The 15,495-nt window shown below is 30.6% G+C and overlaps 1 protein-coding gene and 1 non-coding gene across 3 annotated transcripts in view; one reads left to right on the top strand and one right to left on the bottom strand.

The window, feature by feature from the left end:
• Positions 1-15,495, top strand: part of LOC126769371 (syndecan) — a 248,851-nt gene that overhangs the window by 182,528 nt on the left and 50,828 nt on the right. The window lies entirely within an intron of this gene.
• On the bottom strand, positions 6,859-6,931 carry Trnav-aac (transfer RNA valine (anticodon AAC)). The gene has a single exon. It is a non-coding gene; the product is annotated as a tRNA-Val (tRNA).

Here is a 15,495-nt window from a genome sequence, read left to right on the forward strand (position 1 = left end):
TTAAGTGAGCGACAAAGCATATTTGATTAGAAATACAATTTTGATGGAACGAGAGCTGTGTTTGTGATCGTAAAAAACACTAAACATTGAGACTTAAAATAAAAATTAATTTAACTTCAAATAGCTGTGAAAAGGAAAGCTCCATGATAATATAATAATAAAATTGAAGTCTGATATTTTAAAATAATTAAAAATTTTAGTCTTTATTTCATCAAAGTCGGACGTTGAAAAATTATAATAGCTTAAAGCTTATGTAAATATTAATGCATGTATAATACAAGTTTAATGCCGTGAGGCAAAATAGGTTTAAATTAATTTGAGTTGTACTACCCATTCTAACGTATTCTCTAATTGTTTATATTTTATTTTAACGTATGAAAAGCAGAATAAGCCGTATATAACCAAGCTGTGGTTTATACACCATAATTGAAATAAATGCGTCTTGATTTTAAAGTACGGACGCAGGATGCAGACAGGATGCAATAATTGTTTTCTCAGTAACGTCTAACTAACATAGAATTAGTGGTTGATGTAGACGACAGCTAACATTTACAGTTTGTTGAAAATGTATTTGCCATGTTTCACAGAAATTATTTTAATCTGTGGTGTACGAGGTAGTAGTGAATTCAGGTGGAATTTAATGAAATATTGATTTATTCAATTCCTTAAATTTTATTTATTATTTAGATTTATTCTAAAAATTCAAAATGAAAAAAAAAAACACAAATTTGAGTTCGTTTCGCTAGCATAGTGGACTAATTTTTTTTTCTTTGTTTCAGGTCTGTATGGCGTATCTCGAAGGCGTGACGTTTGTTTAGCTAGGTTGTGTAAATGACAGTGAAAAATTAAACAATTTTTTGCTTTACGTCATAAAGTTTATGGTATGAATATGTGCCGTAAGCACTCATTCAAATGGGACAATTTAATAAGGTAGAAGTTTCATCGTCGAGTCATATTTTCGAGTTTAATTAAAATCCAGCACAATAAGTATAATCAAAAATTATAGCTATTTATAGAAAATTTTCATTACATATTCTGTACCCGAAGCTTTTACGTAGGTATGTGCGTGAGATAGTTACTTTATTGAAATTCCAATTGTTTTATTTGTTTCATTTTTAACATACATATACATATTATGTTCGATATAAAAACGCCAGAGACGATAATTAAAAAAATATAATCTATAATTAAACTTACTTTTATATCAACTGATATTGATATCAACTGTTATTTAACATTAAATTTTACTATCTTAATGTTAAAACTGTCACTTTTGATAGCAAAATTTATTTTGAAATAACACGAAATTGCAATACAAATTACTACGTTGTAACTATTTACTTCCTTAACTATTTTTCTTTAATTTTATGATATGTCTGCCATAGCTATCATTTGTTTAATAATTTATTTGATCGTATAAATACAATAACTAGAAATTATATATATCGTAACGATATAATTATATAGTAATTATCAATGGCGTTCCATTAAGTACAGTCCTTTTGTGTTTCAATGAAATGCACTCAACTGCTGATAGTGAGTGCCCTAGAGTTTATGTAGATTGGCATTTAGCATCCTTGCAGCTGACTGCAAAATTATTTCATAAATATTATATTATGATATAATCATATTATGTATGTCGGAATAGATTTAAAGGAATGCTGTTTTTCTCATGGCCAATTGTATGTTGCCCTATCTAAATGCGGCGAAAACCAATAAATACTAATATCCCACGAAAATAAAACTAAAAATGTTGTACACACTGAAATATTATAAGTCTGCTCTTAGTGATTTCTTTAAGTTATACGCGGGTGAAACCGCAGGCACAGCTAGTTATTACATATGAGAAGGGTGCTGCGTGCCTTTAAACTCCATAGGTATCTTTAGTAAACTATTTCGAATGGTAAAATGGTCACGATTTAAGTTATAAAAAATATTAAATATTACGAGTTAAGTTAGTTATAGTTTGTCTATGTACTATATAGATTAAAACGAGATGTAATTTAGAATAGGTGTTTAATAAAAAATGTTTTGAGTTTATTCATAAATTGGTCTCGTGTCCGGCGAAGAACGAAAACATCATAAAGAAACCTGCGTATCGAATGTCGATACGATACACATATTTTTATTTTACACAAAGATACTTAGACATAAGAGACAATAAAGATGTTCAAGATGAGGCCTTATCTCTAAAACAGCAAACTTTTTAGGCAACGTAAAGGAAAGAAACAAAAAGGTGTCGTATATTCGCTTGCCTATATCCGTTTATTTGGGCTCTGGATCAGAATCGTAAACTGCACGAAAAAAGGATTAAACAGACAAGCAGCCTGAAATAAGCTCGCTAATCTTTCTCGTTAATATGAGAGAAGGCCTTTCATAAGCAATAATAGTCAGGTATATTAATGGTTATGACGTCAGACAACATATTAAATGTAACCGAGCTAAAGACGAGAAGAATACGGCCCAAAAGCTCACTGACCCGATCCGTTCCGCTGTTAGTAGCTCGGCTTTATAATTACATGCACTTTATAAATAATAAATATGAATATTTACAAGATAACAGTTAATCATAATGTTTTATAAAAACAATATTTTTACCAATCAAAATGGAATGCTTAAAGAAGTTTCGAAATGTTGACAAACGAATTTCAGTAATTTCAGCGTCTGTTAAAATAGTGAAAAAAATAACAGTAAAATTATGAGTATTTTTTATTCTATAAGATATTTTCTAAAATGCCTTTAAAATTAAATTGCAGTCTTTATAAGAATTTTTCATTTGTAAGTCATCGCTTTGCACGCTTTGAAATGCTTGCCTAGATTGCCACTTTGTACTTGTTGAAATAAATTTAATTATATCTGTATAATAATAACATTATTTAGAAGCTGCAATTGTTGTTGCCGAATTTGAAATGCTCGTTATCAAAGAGCATACGAATAAATAGGCAGAATTTCAAGACTTGCAAAACATGATACAACGTTATTCAATATCATTGTTACTTCATTAATACATAAATATATATCTCGATTCTTAAATCCAAATCAAGACAACGTTCTTAAATATCGAATACAATACACACATCTAACTTTATCATTAATACCGGTAATTGATTTGACATTACTTTAGATAATCATCAATGTTAAAATCCTAATATCTTTCTCAAAATTCAAGTTAAAATGAAAATTCTACCGTTTATCCGATTCAGAATACTTAACGCTTATCCCAACCAATGAACAGAGGGTATTAATAATGAAAATTTAACAGAGCCGCTGCAAAATAACAACGTTAATTTTACTCAAAACGTAAAATTCTCGTCAGTATAAAAAGGGATTAATTAAAATAATAATACTTAAATACTTTAATAGTATTCTTAATTATTTGACTGTAAGCTTGCATTTTTTAAATTATATATGTCGGATGGTCAAATGGACGTAAGTACCATAGATATTGGCGCCGTAAAAAATATTAACCATTTCTTACATCACTAAAGCGCCACAAACCTTGGCTAACTAAGATATTATATCCTGAATTACACTGGCTTATTTCGCTTCAACCGTTAACGGGTGGTACCTATCCAGACAGACCCAACATGAAGCACATACAACCGTATCTATCATCAAAACATTTATACTCTTCAATAGTATCTTATTCATTTGACCGTAAACTTGTAATCGAATTTTGAACATAGATTATGTTTTGATATCGAAACATTTTACAATTACATCCGTATTATATGATAAAAACGTATCTTAAGATAAGATAATTATAATAATCAATATCATTAATAAGTGTTAAAAATATATTTTCCTAGATTTTTAAAGTCTAAAGCAACATTGCAAAATCCAACACTAGAAAAAACAAACTAAAATTATTAACACGAGAAGAAATTCTATATTTTTTAGTTTTTCCACCTATTTAATATTTAACATATTACAACTTATGGTGGAAGATGCAGATTCTAAAAGAAGGCCGCGAACCAATAATAGCTTCAACGTCGTTGTTCAAATTTTATTTATTTATCGCCGTATATGGCGCTAAACAAATCTGTGACAAAAAAAAAACTAAGACCTAGCCATTTGCAGTAGATGTTCATGATCAAAAGTTACTGAATAAGTTCCTAAATAAATAAATAATATATCCTTGTATTTTCATGTCAAAACACAGTACCTTTTAATAATTCATCTCATATTCATTGATGAAGGAAACATCGCGATGAAACCTACCTACATATATGTATATCCACCTATCCACATTGAACCAGCGTATTCGAATAAGCTCTAAACCTTTTAAAACAGAAGGCCTTAGCACAGCAGTGGGACATTTAGGCTGTTAATTTTTTTTTTTTACTTTTATATAAAATGTATTCAATGTAGATAGCAACTCTAATGACAGAACGTCATTATGCTGCTTCGCATGACACGTTGATTTTGAAAGTCGAGAACACTCGCGTAGAACGAAATTCAGTGCTTTATCTGACCTCGACCTAGTTGCAGACAACGTTACGAAAAACTAATTTAGTACAATATGACGTATCCGAAACTTCAGCTACAATATGTCTATCCTCTCTCATTACATGAATATGGTTTTAAACTTTAAAAATGCATGTGACGCAAAAAAAAATATAAATCATATTTTGTTTTTAAATATTTGACTTTATGTATTGTAATTTTTCAACTATGGCAGTTGATTATGATTGGTTTTGTAAAAATCGTATATCATATAAATATCTCAAAATATAATTAAAAAAATAATTAACATACTTCAATTTATATACCTTATTAAAATGACGAAACAAGTTAGAACCCCTGATAACATACGAGTTGGATGAAATGCTTTAAGTCCAGTTCAAAACATGTTGCAATTAAAAAAACAGCGCTGAAGCCATAGGAAACTTTCGATGATCCAATTGCCAATCGGAAAACTTGTTGAGCAGTCTACCGAATACTCGTATAAGTTAGCCTACGGCAACACACAATTTTTTGTTTCTTATTACTTGGTAGTAAAGCTTATTTCGCTTTGCCCTTGATTGTCAGGTACCTTTGAGAACCTGAAATGGATTGTGAAATAAGTTGAACGGTGCATAATTTAAATTTGCAAATATTTCTGTCTACTAGCTTTTCTCCGTTCTTTGTTTTAGTGACATATGTGTAGTATTAATACTCACCATGAAATACATTGCATCCATTCTCTGCCAACAAACATTTATTTCATTAATAAATAATATGTATTAGATGTACAACGGAAAAAAAAATTAATTGAAATATCAATCTTACTTTTTTATTCTGCTTCAGAATACGTATAGTTTTTTTAATTTTAATACTTTAAGACCAAATCTTCTAAAAACATTTTACAATATTCAGACGCTTTTCCTATTCAACTATGACGACAATCGACGGAAATCGTCAAGAGCCGTCCCAGACACTGATCGACTTTTATTATTCCAAGTCGCTCCAAGTTGGAAACGCTTTAGAATGCTCAAAGGGAATCTTGAACTCGCACTACCTGCAGATCTTTATGCTATTCTCGACATTATTGAGTGCATACTTTAATGATGAGTTTTCACTTATTAGATTACAGTAGACAGATTAAAATGCAAGGTATTATTCCACCGTATATATTGTGCTTGGGTCTTATATAATTACAAATTTTACATCAATAAACTTCTTGAAAATTATTTTTTTGTATTAATACACATCATATAATATTTAATACTAATATTAAGTAGATTAATTTCACTAATGACATAAATCACGATTGACGAATTGATGAACTGCCGAATTCGATAAAATACTAAGACACTTATACAAATTAACTTGGGCGCAGTAAAGGACGTTTGCTAGCATGTGCTGACTGATTGTCAATCAAGATTATAATTCTTTATATAATAGGTATATACAATAATAAATACTGGTTTACACTTTACATCTATAACAATTCATCAAGTGTTCCACTTTGATCTATCTCTTTATTCTCTGTGCGATGTAAGGTCTTAATGTTGAGATTTTAATTAAAAAATACCTTTATAGAAGATGGAGTTCGGCTTCATTTGCCGCGCCACGATTAATTGAACCGGAATAAAGCCGTCCAGGTGTTTAATAGTCGGAGCTTAAAGCAGAAATATTGCTGTTGTTGGTCATTTCTTTTTAATATTTATTATGGTATAAAATATTTCTATTTATAAAGAGTAAAAATCGCTTTAGGGGTGCCCGTCACGGGACACTGCAGCTGTGATACATCGAAATCGATATTGAAATAATTTGTATTAAATAAATATGGATTAAATTAAGTTAAACGTGAATGAAGCGGTTACAAAAAAAGTATTTTTCTTATGTATTACAGCAATATATAGCAACGAACTATATTTTATACAAGTAAAATTACAGCTGCGCTTATAACGGTCGAGCACCCAAAATTACCCAAAAGTTTCATTTCTCCTAAACCATATACAAACAAAGGACCGTAGTGATGAGCGAAATACGTAAACTAAACGTATATTACAAAGTTGGGAACGAAATCAAACATTACACAATGGTGGTTTAATATTTAACTTAATTCTTGGGATCCCAAGTTTTCGCTCACAAAAGGTAGTTAATTAAATTTTGCTCTCTTAACACAAAGTTTACAAACATATTACGTATTAAGAAGTCTCGACTTCAATTTAAAAATATGAAATTTATTTTATTAGGATTTGTTTATTTCTTATGAATAAATGCTTAAACGAATTATTTTTGGTTTAAGGTGATCAATGCATTTATGGGTAAAGTAACGACTTTAAAAATAATAAAAAAATATTTCGATAATTTTAACTTTTTAAAAAGAAATTCGTTTCTTAAATTAATATTAATAACAAACAAAAAATTTGTTTCCGCCCGGGATCGAACCGGGGGCCTTCTGCGTGTTAGGCAGATGTGATAACCGCTACACCACGGAAACTTGTATTGGTAAATCAAAAATTATAAATCATATTACAAACAAAATATTTCATACTTAGTGTCTAGTTTCTGAGGGACTTTTATACATATATTATATACCTATTAGAGAACTTTTGAAAGCATATTTATAAGAATCAAGATAATCTCCGTTTAACTTTACTTACGCTAACTTGATTGACCACTGTGTACCGTTTATTGTTTATTTTATTTATAAGACGTAATTTTTTGTTACAAACTACATACATACAGCCATACTTATAAACATTGTATAGCGGGTGATTAGTTATAAAATACTGTGTGTTTTGTTTCTTGAACGTTAAATCAATAATGATAGAAAGAGAGCAATCATTGTTTAACAAAACAGTCTCGAAGCAACGTTTTTTAAGTAAGGCCGAAAATCTTTTAGGTTTAATACACGGGAATCTCATCTTGTCTTATTCGAAAGTACTAGAGTTTAATTCTAATGTGTATTTTCCCTCGAAATTAAGTTGAAATATAAATTCATTCGAAATATTTACGAATGAATGTTTAGTGAGGTAACGATTTGATAAGAATATTATGACACTAAATATAATTTTTAACGCCATCTACTAAACAATAATAATGAATTAAACTAATGTAATTGTAACCTTTCAAAAAACATTATTAGTTATAAAATGAGTATTTATGACGAATTCAAATCATAAAATCAATTTTATACTCTGCTTCTTGACGAGACCCATATAGTGAAAGAAACTTTTTATTGATTTCATTGTCTGTTATTAAACGACTAAAACGCAACGACAGTTATAACACACAACGCAACGACTTTTGCAAAATTTTATTATATTGCGATTATTATTATTTGTATTGATATTATTTAACTAGGAAAATTACCAGGCATAAGCCGATCAAACCAACTCCAACCAACCGTTTCATTGATGTTTATAAGAAGAGGAAAAACAATGAAAATTTTAACAAGAGCAGTTATTACTTTTTATTAATCTTACCTTGTTAGTATCGATAAGCGAAGTTGACTATTTACTATCAGTTGACCGATTATCAGCCTTCCTAAAATACCTAATTGTAAGTAAAAATATATATAACCTTCCTTGATAGTAAGTGAAACATGAATATTTAATAATAATAATTATTATATATTTAATTGTCCCTCAAATGAAACAGAAAAAAAAAGTTTTCATAGAGTTTTCATAGTTACGTGGTCGTGTTCACATATATAAACAAAGCATCTCTGCTTTGTGTGGATTGTGTCCGATACTTTACTCATTGATCTTCCGTCGGGGCGTGAATTGGTAACATTAGGCTTAGTTGTGGTTACTATTAGTTTAGCCCAATTACACACTATCCACATTTCACATGAGCGTAATGTGCGGTATCCGTGGTTGGCAAACATAAGCCTTTGTAATTATGTTCCGTAATATTCAAGATATATAATACTCAAGATATATATAAGATATTCCTTTCGATACATATTTACTATCGTGTATTTGTTCATTAGAATTATGACAAAAACAACTGAATGCTTATATAGATGTAATTATGATTTAGAAATATTGATGTGCAACATTTATTGGCGCGGCTTAGGCGTAGAAAGACTCGTATGCCGGGACGGCAAACGGCATGACGATCTTATACCAGCATCCACCCATTCGGCCGCCACTCTCTATCTTCTCGTATACAATATACTTCGTTGCTATTGCGTCTATAGTATTATAATAATAATAAATATATATTATATTTAGAAATGAAACTATTCTTTTTTTTATTTATTTTACTCAATATTCATTTATAGGTTTTGTAAAATTATAACTTTTTCAAATAACCCTCAATTTCATACATTGACGGACATCTTTCATTTATATTTAACGTGGTCGTGATGGTACGCGTAACTTTCACATTTATAATATGACTGAGCTAATAAGTATATTCCTGATTTTCAATTGCAAATTGTTGCATATATTATATACGTAGATATAAGATTAACACATTCATATGACGTATAAAAACAAACTCATTTCTTATTTACTGATTATGGTACAGACAACAAATCAAATCCTTTGCTTAGTAATGATTTCAATAGATGGTTATGTTACATTTCGCGGTTATGTGGTTCGGTGGTCGTGGTTATGATCTCAGCGGCGGGAGACTGCGGTCGTACATGTGCATTATATCGCTACAAGTATGACGTATGTTGAACGTCATATAACTACGTAATCATTTAAAAAATACATGAAATAGTGATCATAACTTAATGTAATATTCGTATCACTTTATATACAATATAAAATACACTAAAATATATGTATAACTCATTTATTTCCATATAAAGGTATCATAGTAGTAGTTTTTAGGTCCTACTACTATTCGTTACTCGTGGGGACGTAAGGTTTTAATACCTTAAGATTAATTTGTCAAATATTTCAGACAATGGGTAGTAATTAAATTTTAGCTAAATGATTATTATTATTTGTGTGTGAAATGTTTGATATAAATTCATACAAACCTTTGTAATTGTTAATACCTTTTCGAAAATTTTAAATTGTTGTACGTTAAACTAGTTTAGGCATTTTTTTAGCTTAAAAACCTCATAAAAAGTAGATGAATAATCTAATGGGATCAAATGGGACTTAGTGACTTCCTATAAAAATTACTAAATTAATTTTATTTCCCAACAATTAAAATATTACATGAGTAAAAAAAAGAAGAAGAACCGTATGATAAATTCATAAAAGCGTTCAAGAACGAAGTACCCACATAGTCTCGAGAGTTGCACATAGAAGCCACTTAAGGCTTCAACAGTCTAGTGGCGAAGTGTGAAAACAGCGTTATAAAAACCATCTCTATATAAATAACTAGACTACGGAAATTCCTTGATGTAAAAACAGAGAAATGTATTAAAGTGGTTTTTATAACGTCATATCTTTATTCACGATAGAATTTGTTATGACTAAATCCGTTGCAGCTTTTGTATCGAATACATATATCCATATAAGTATGTTCGTAACCACATATAATTACTAAATGTATGCTTTTGATGTGTAGATGTCGGGATCTTACAATTGTTGTGAGTATATTTAATAAAATTAAAGCATAAATTATGGAAACACTCGTAAATGGAAAAAAACACATAAAAACTCTAGCGGAATGCTTTTACAAAATAATCATATATTTTTCGTTCTTTTGTATGTAACTACTTATGCTTAAAATACTGAATTATTTTTATGCTATTTTTTATAATTCGTTAAAAACTATGTTTGTATTTAATGTTTTCTCGTCACGCTCAATAGCTTTTTCTTATGAGATCTGTCAAATATATATTAATATCACACAAAATACAGGCACAAACTTGAGGAATGTATTTTTAAAAATCTTTATTTTTCAAAATTACCAATGCAATTCTAAGTAAAGTTAATTACGAAATCTACTATTTTTACCCTCTAGAACTCAGAAGTGATATTTTAAATTAAATGAAATTATTATCAGTAGGTATGTGAAAGAAGTGTTGACAACCGCAAAATAACGTAAATAACAGATATGACAGTTATGACAAGATGTCGGCACTTATCAAAATGGCCGCCTATGATTTGTAACGTTACGATATTGTTAGAGATTTAGTGTCGCCGGCTGCGAGCTGTGATAGCGACATTTATATTCGGGTGTAGCTCGATCGTAGCTATTTGTTACTAAAATGACCACAGTTTCACTGTTTAGTATTTTCACTGAACTCAGTAGCTGGACTATATGCAAATATTTTAAGTAATTGAAAACACTAATCCATAAAGTCCACTTCCATGAAATGTATATGATAAAACTGAATTCTACATATAGTGAAAATGTGTAAACCTTTAACCACTTAACAAATAACTAAAATCTTAATTATACAAAAACTCTGTTCGTCTTTTGTTTATAATTTTACTAAGAACGCTAAAGTTCGAACACGAAAAGTAATTATTGCTTTTTTATTCGCTTATACACTTTTATGGTTTATTTTTTATCATTTATAATATCAAGCGAACTATGATGAGTATGGTAAAGTCAATGTTTTTTGGTAGAGTAACAAAACTCTTAAGCAAGTCAACCATTAGTGTAGCATATATATACACTATATGAATACTGTATTATTCAAATAAATCCAAATCTACGAAATGGCTATTATTAGTTAACGCGTAACACAAGTTTCCTACCCTTAAATTTAATGGCAGGGACTAAATCCTGGTAAGTATAAACGCGGTGAATTTATTGCTGGGTCACTTGCTACTAATCTAAATTCACAAAATACATTTATGTATAGATCTACAATTTGATTTACAGTTTTAATTTCATAACTTACTACCGATCCAAAACTTTGAGTTGTGAGAATTACTATTTTCAGTATGTACAAATCACCACTATAATAATAATGATATATTAAAATATACATATAATATTACTATAATAGGTGACTAGCTACCCGTCCCGACTTTACACGTGTAAGAAAATTGTCAACATATAACGTCCCTAATAACACTTCAAAAAGCTTCTCCTCAAAGCCCCCTTTCTTAGCCCAGTAATGGGACATTCACAGACTGTTATTTTTACTTTGAATTAAGACACCTAAACCTTTCTCACGATTCATTTCGTCCATAGAAGAAAACCATATGAAAATCATTTCGGTAGTTTTTAAGATCGCGTTCTGACAGACGGAGAGACGGGGAGGGGGGCATTGTTAAATATGTAATGATTAGAATTTTATAGGCTAAGATAATATACACTATTGTACATTACCTATTTATATAGAATACTAGCTGACCCGTGCCCACTTCGTTGAGCGGTAAACATTTTTACTTGTGATGAAATTATGACTGTGGTTCGGTTAGTATTGAGTGCTATGATTTATTTCATGACAAAAGTCGCGTTGGCCTCGACATTCAACTACCACGAAACATTTTTCGGGTAAATATATAGCCTATGACACTCACAAATGATGTGGCTTTTTATTGGTAAAATAATTTTCCAAATCGGTTCAGTAGATCCAGAGATTACCCCCTACAACCTCACAAACTTTACGTCTGTTTTTATATTATTTGAGTTTAGATTAATATTAATACTAATTGTATAGAATATAAATAGGTGATAAAGTATATCACTTTATATATATTTGCGCGAGTTTTATGTAAAATAATCTTTCTCTAATTATAAATTGGAAGGAATGTAAACATGTATACTACAAATACAATAGCTTAAAATAAAATTACAGAAAATTTATCTTGTTGGCAGGAAAAAGGTGAAGGCGTGAAGGTCTTTCGAAAATAATCCCTTTTTTAAATACGAAGGATAGGTGCATAGGTTTCCTGAATATGGAATACTGATAATGCGAAAGATTTAAGTTGTAAATTTATCTTTAAAGCTGTCGGAATTATAATGACCTTTAAAGATGTAATGATGTAACAGCCTGTGAATGTCCCACTGCTGGGCTAAAGGCCTCCTCTCCTCTTTTTGAGGAGAAGGTTTGGAGCTTATTCCACCACGCTGCTCCAATGCGGGTTGGTGGAATACACATGTGGCAGAATTTCAGTGAAATTGAACACATGCAGGTTTCCTCACGATGTTTTCCTTCACCGTAAAGCACGAGATGAATTATAATCACAAATTAAGCACATGAAAATTCAGTGGTGCTTGCCCGGGTTTGAACCCACGATCATCGGTTAAGATTCACATGTTCTTACCACTGGGCCATCTCGGCTTTAAAGATTAGCAGTTAATACCTGTAAAATGTACTCGATAATTATGAATGCGTATTGTCTTAAGTTTTTTTAGGCAGACAATTAAATGCATAATCTAATTAACATCGTAAGAAATATAAATTTTACACCATTGAGCCGGCGGTGCTTCCTGTCCCACTGTCTAAGATGTTTTCACTAACTAGTAATTACACTTCATAATTCATTCGCAAACCAGAACTCAGACTTCAGAGTATTGGATGTTTGGCGGCACAATAACTGTTCACAGTCACTGATCAGATCCTACCAATTATTTATTCATTTAATGCGTACAAAGTAACAACAATAATTTGACATGCACATAATTTCGTTATATATTTTGGTTTCATTATTATTACAATATAAATTATTACGTACAAAAGCCAATATTTAAGGTTGGACATCGAAATAATTTTTAATTTTTTACCTCACTGGCTTATATCGATATTAACGTGCGAATTTTGTTTATTCCTGTGAAAAATTTTCATCGGTGTCATCCGATAAAGCACTTTAATAAAATCGGGTTTCCTAACGAGATATTATATGTTCGTGCTATTTTTATTACGAACAAGCGACAGTATAATTCTTTTATACGTTTGTGTTATTTTACTCCTAAAGTGCTTTACAGATTTTTATAAAATTATTTGTATTTATGCCCCTGGATGTTTAAGATTCGACCCGGGCTGCAATGGGGTTACAAAACAATTTTTTTTTTAAATAATTAAAAATCTTACTTCAATTGTATAAAGTGAGAACGGGCAGGTAGTTTGTTATAATAATTATGACATTTAATTTCATTTATTTAAAAATATCAGTAATACCATCCAATACCAATTTTTACGACATTGATATTATTATCGTTTTCTCTTGAAAAAATCTTAAAGTTCCAATAGGAAAGGTTAGTTTTTAAAAGATCACTCAGAATCCGCTATGCGGTCTTTAACGACGAAATCAAGAAACATTATTCTTTGCTTTAGTGTAACGGTTTTAATGAGCCTGCATGTTTTTAAAACCAGTGTAACAACCGAAATTTCGAATCAATTTCGAATTTGTAAAAATCTCAATGTTACACATCAGTTTAATATAATTTATTAATTTTTTACACTTATAATTTAAGTAATTTATTATACTACATACATTAAAAAATATATAAACAATGAATGAATGAATGCGTATAAAAACCAAGTGAGAGGGGTGATCTTAGCTTCGAACAGCATGACGACAGACGGGTCTCAAGTGTAGTCTTGGTGGCAGGGTTTGGTGCAAGTCCGTCTGGGTAGGGGCCACCCACTCATCACATTCACATACTGCCAAATAGCAATACTTAGCATAGCCGTAATCTGGTTTGAAGGGTGAATGAACCAGTGTAACCACAAGGCCAAGAAACATTTAGTTTCTAAGGTTGGTGGTGGTGGACCTTTTACGATGCTAGAGATGGTATGAGACGATGTAATATTTTTCAGTGCCAATATATATGAGCGATGATGACCACTAAACATCAGATCATTTATCAGTTTCCCTACCTATTTTCAATAAATAAATCCTTATAAGATATTTTACCTCCAATACTCATTTTAATTGTAAAAAAGTTGACAAATTGTTATATATTCTTATTACATATAAAAGTTTACAATTATAGAAACAGTAACAGCCTGTGAATGTCCCACTGCTGGGCTAAGGCCTCACGGCAGGCACGGGAGAGGTCGCGGATACGTTATATCAACACGATCCCGCAGCCTCTCCGATCCGTGCTGAGGACGGCCATCGCAGTGGTTTTAGTGGGTAAGAATCCCACACAACCCGGTTCCACCCCCATGAGACCCGGTTACCTTTCTGAAGTCTTCCACTGCGAGAAAAAAAGGTGGCATAAAACAGCGCCGGGTATTTCAACAAAGATTAAATTTCAGTAAGTTGCAATAGAGAAATTAAATTATGAGGAGGCAAGCGTTTGTTACTGCTCCCGATGGGAGTCGCTTCAATTGTCAGCAGCTTTGAATGGAATATTATAAACGTTATACAGTAATGTGCTTCGCCAACATGACGGGATGTTTGCTGGAATACCATTTTAGAATGCATTAAGAATAATGCGCCGAGTAAAATTAAACAATTATATTAATTAAAACAACAATGTAACATACAGCGACAGCGGATTATGTACAGAAGAAAGGCTGCTTCTATTCGGTTTTCATTTAACATTATGGAATACAAAAATTTGCTTCACCTATACCTGTGTTGTCATGTTTCGTTATATACTGACTTATACAGTGTAAGTATAAGTCAGTATATAACGAAATAAATTAATTCATAAAATATTAAAAACCACAAAAAGGCCTGTATGCAAATCAACTTAACGCAAACGAGAAGAGTAATGTACACCATAAAAACATGGAATATAAAATGAAATAAAATAATTTCTCGTTTTGCAAAGAGAACAAAAACTTCCAACATAATTAGATACGGTATTATCTCGGGCATTTAAATTTATTGTACCGTAGGCAATGTTTCATGCTTGCAGTTTTATGCCATTTTCAGTGAAGTAAAGCCTTAAGCTACACTTTTCACACGGTTATGCTTCGTGGTACACAATTTTTCAAAGTTTCTCTTGAGCAAATTTCATATCTTAGTAAATAATAAATTTATATTGTAAATATACTTAAACGCAAAGCCAATGAACTAATTTTATGATATCATAATAAACATTTAAATCATAAATTGAAAAAATTATATCATTAAATAATCTTTAAAATGTATTTTCGACGCAGAACTTGCTATATTTACTTGGTACAGTCTGTATCGTAAATTTTGGATTGATAATATTTAAACGCTA

The sequence above is a fragment of the Nymphalis io genome, chromosome 1 (assembly GCF_905147045.1).
Source record: "Nymphalis io chromosome 1, ilAglIoxx1.1, whole genome shotgun sequence".
Classification (NCBI taxonomy): domain Eukaryota; kingdom Metazoa; phylum Arthropoda; class Insecta; order Lepidoptera; family Nymphalidae; genus Nymphalis; species Nymphalis io.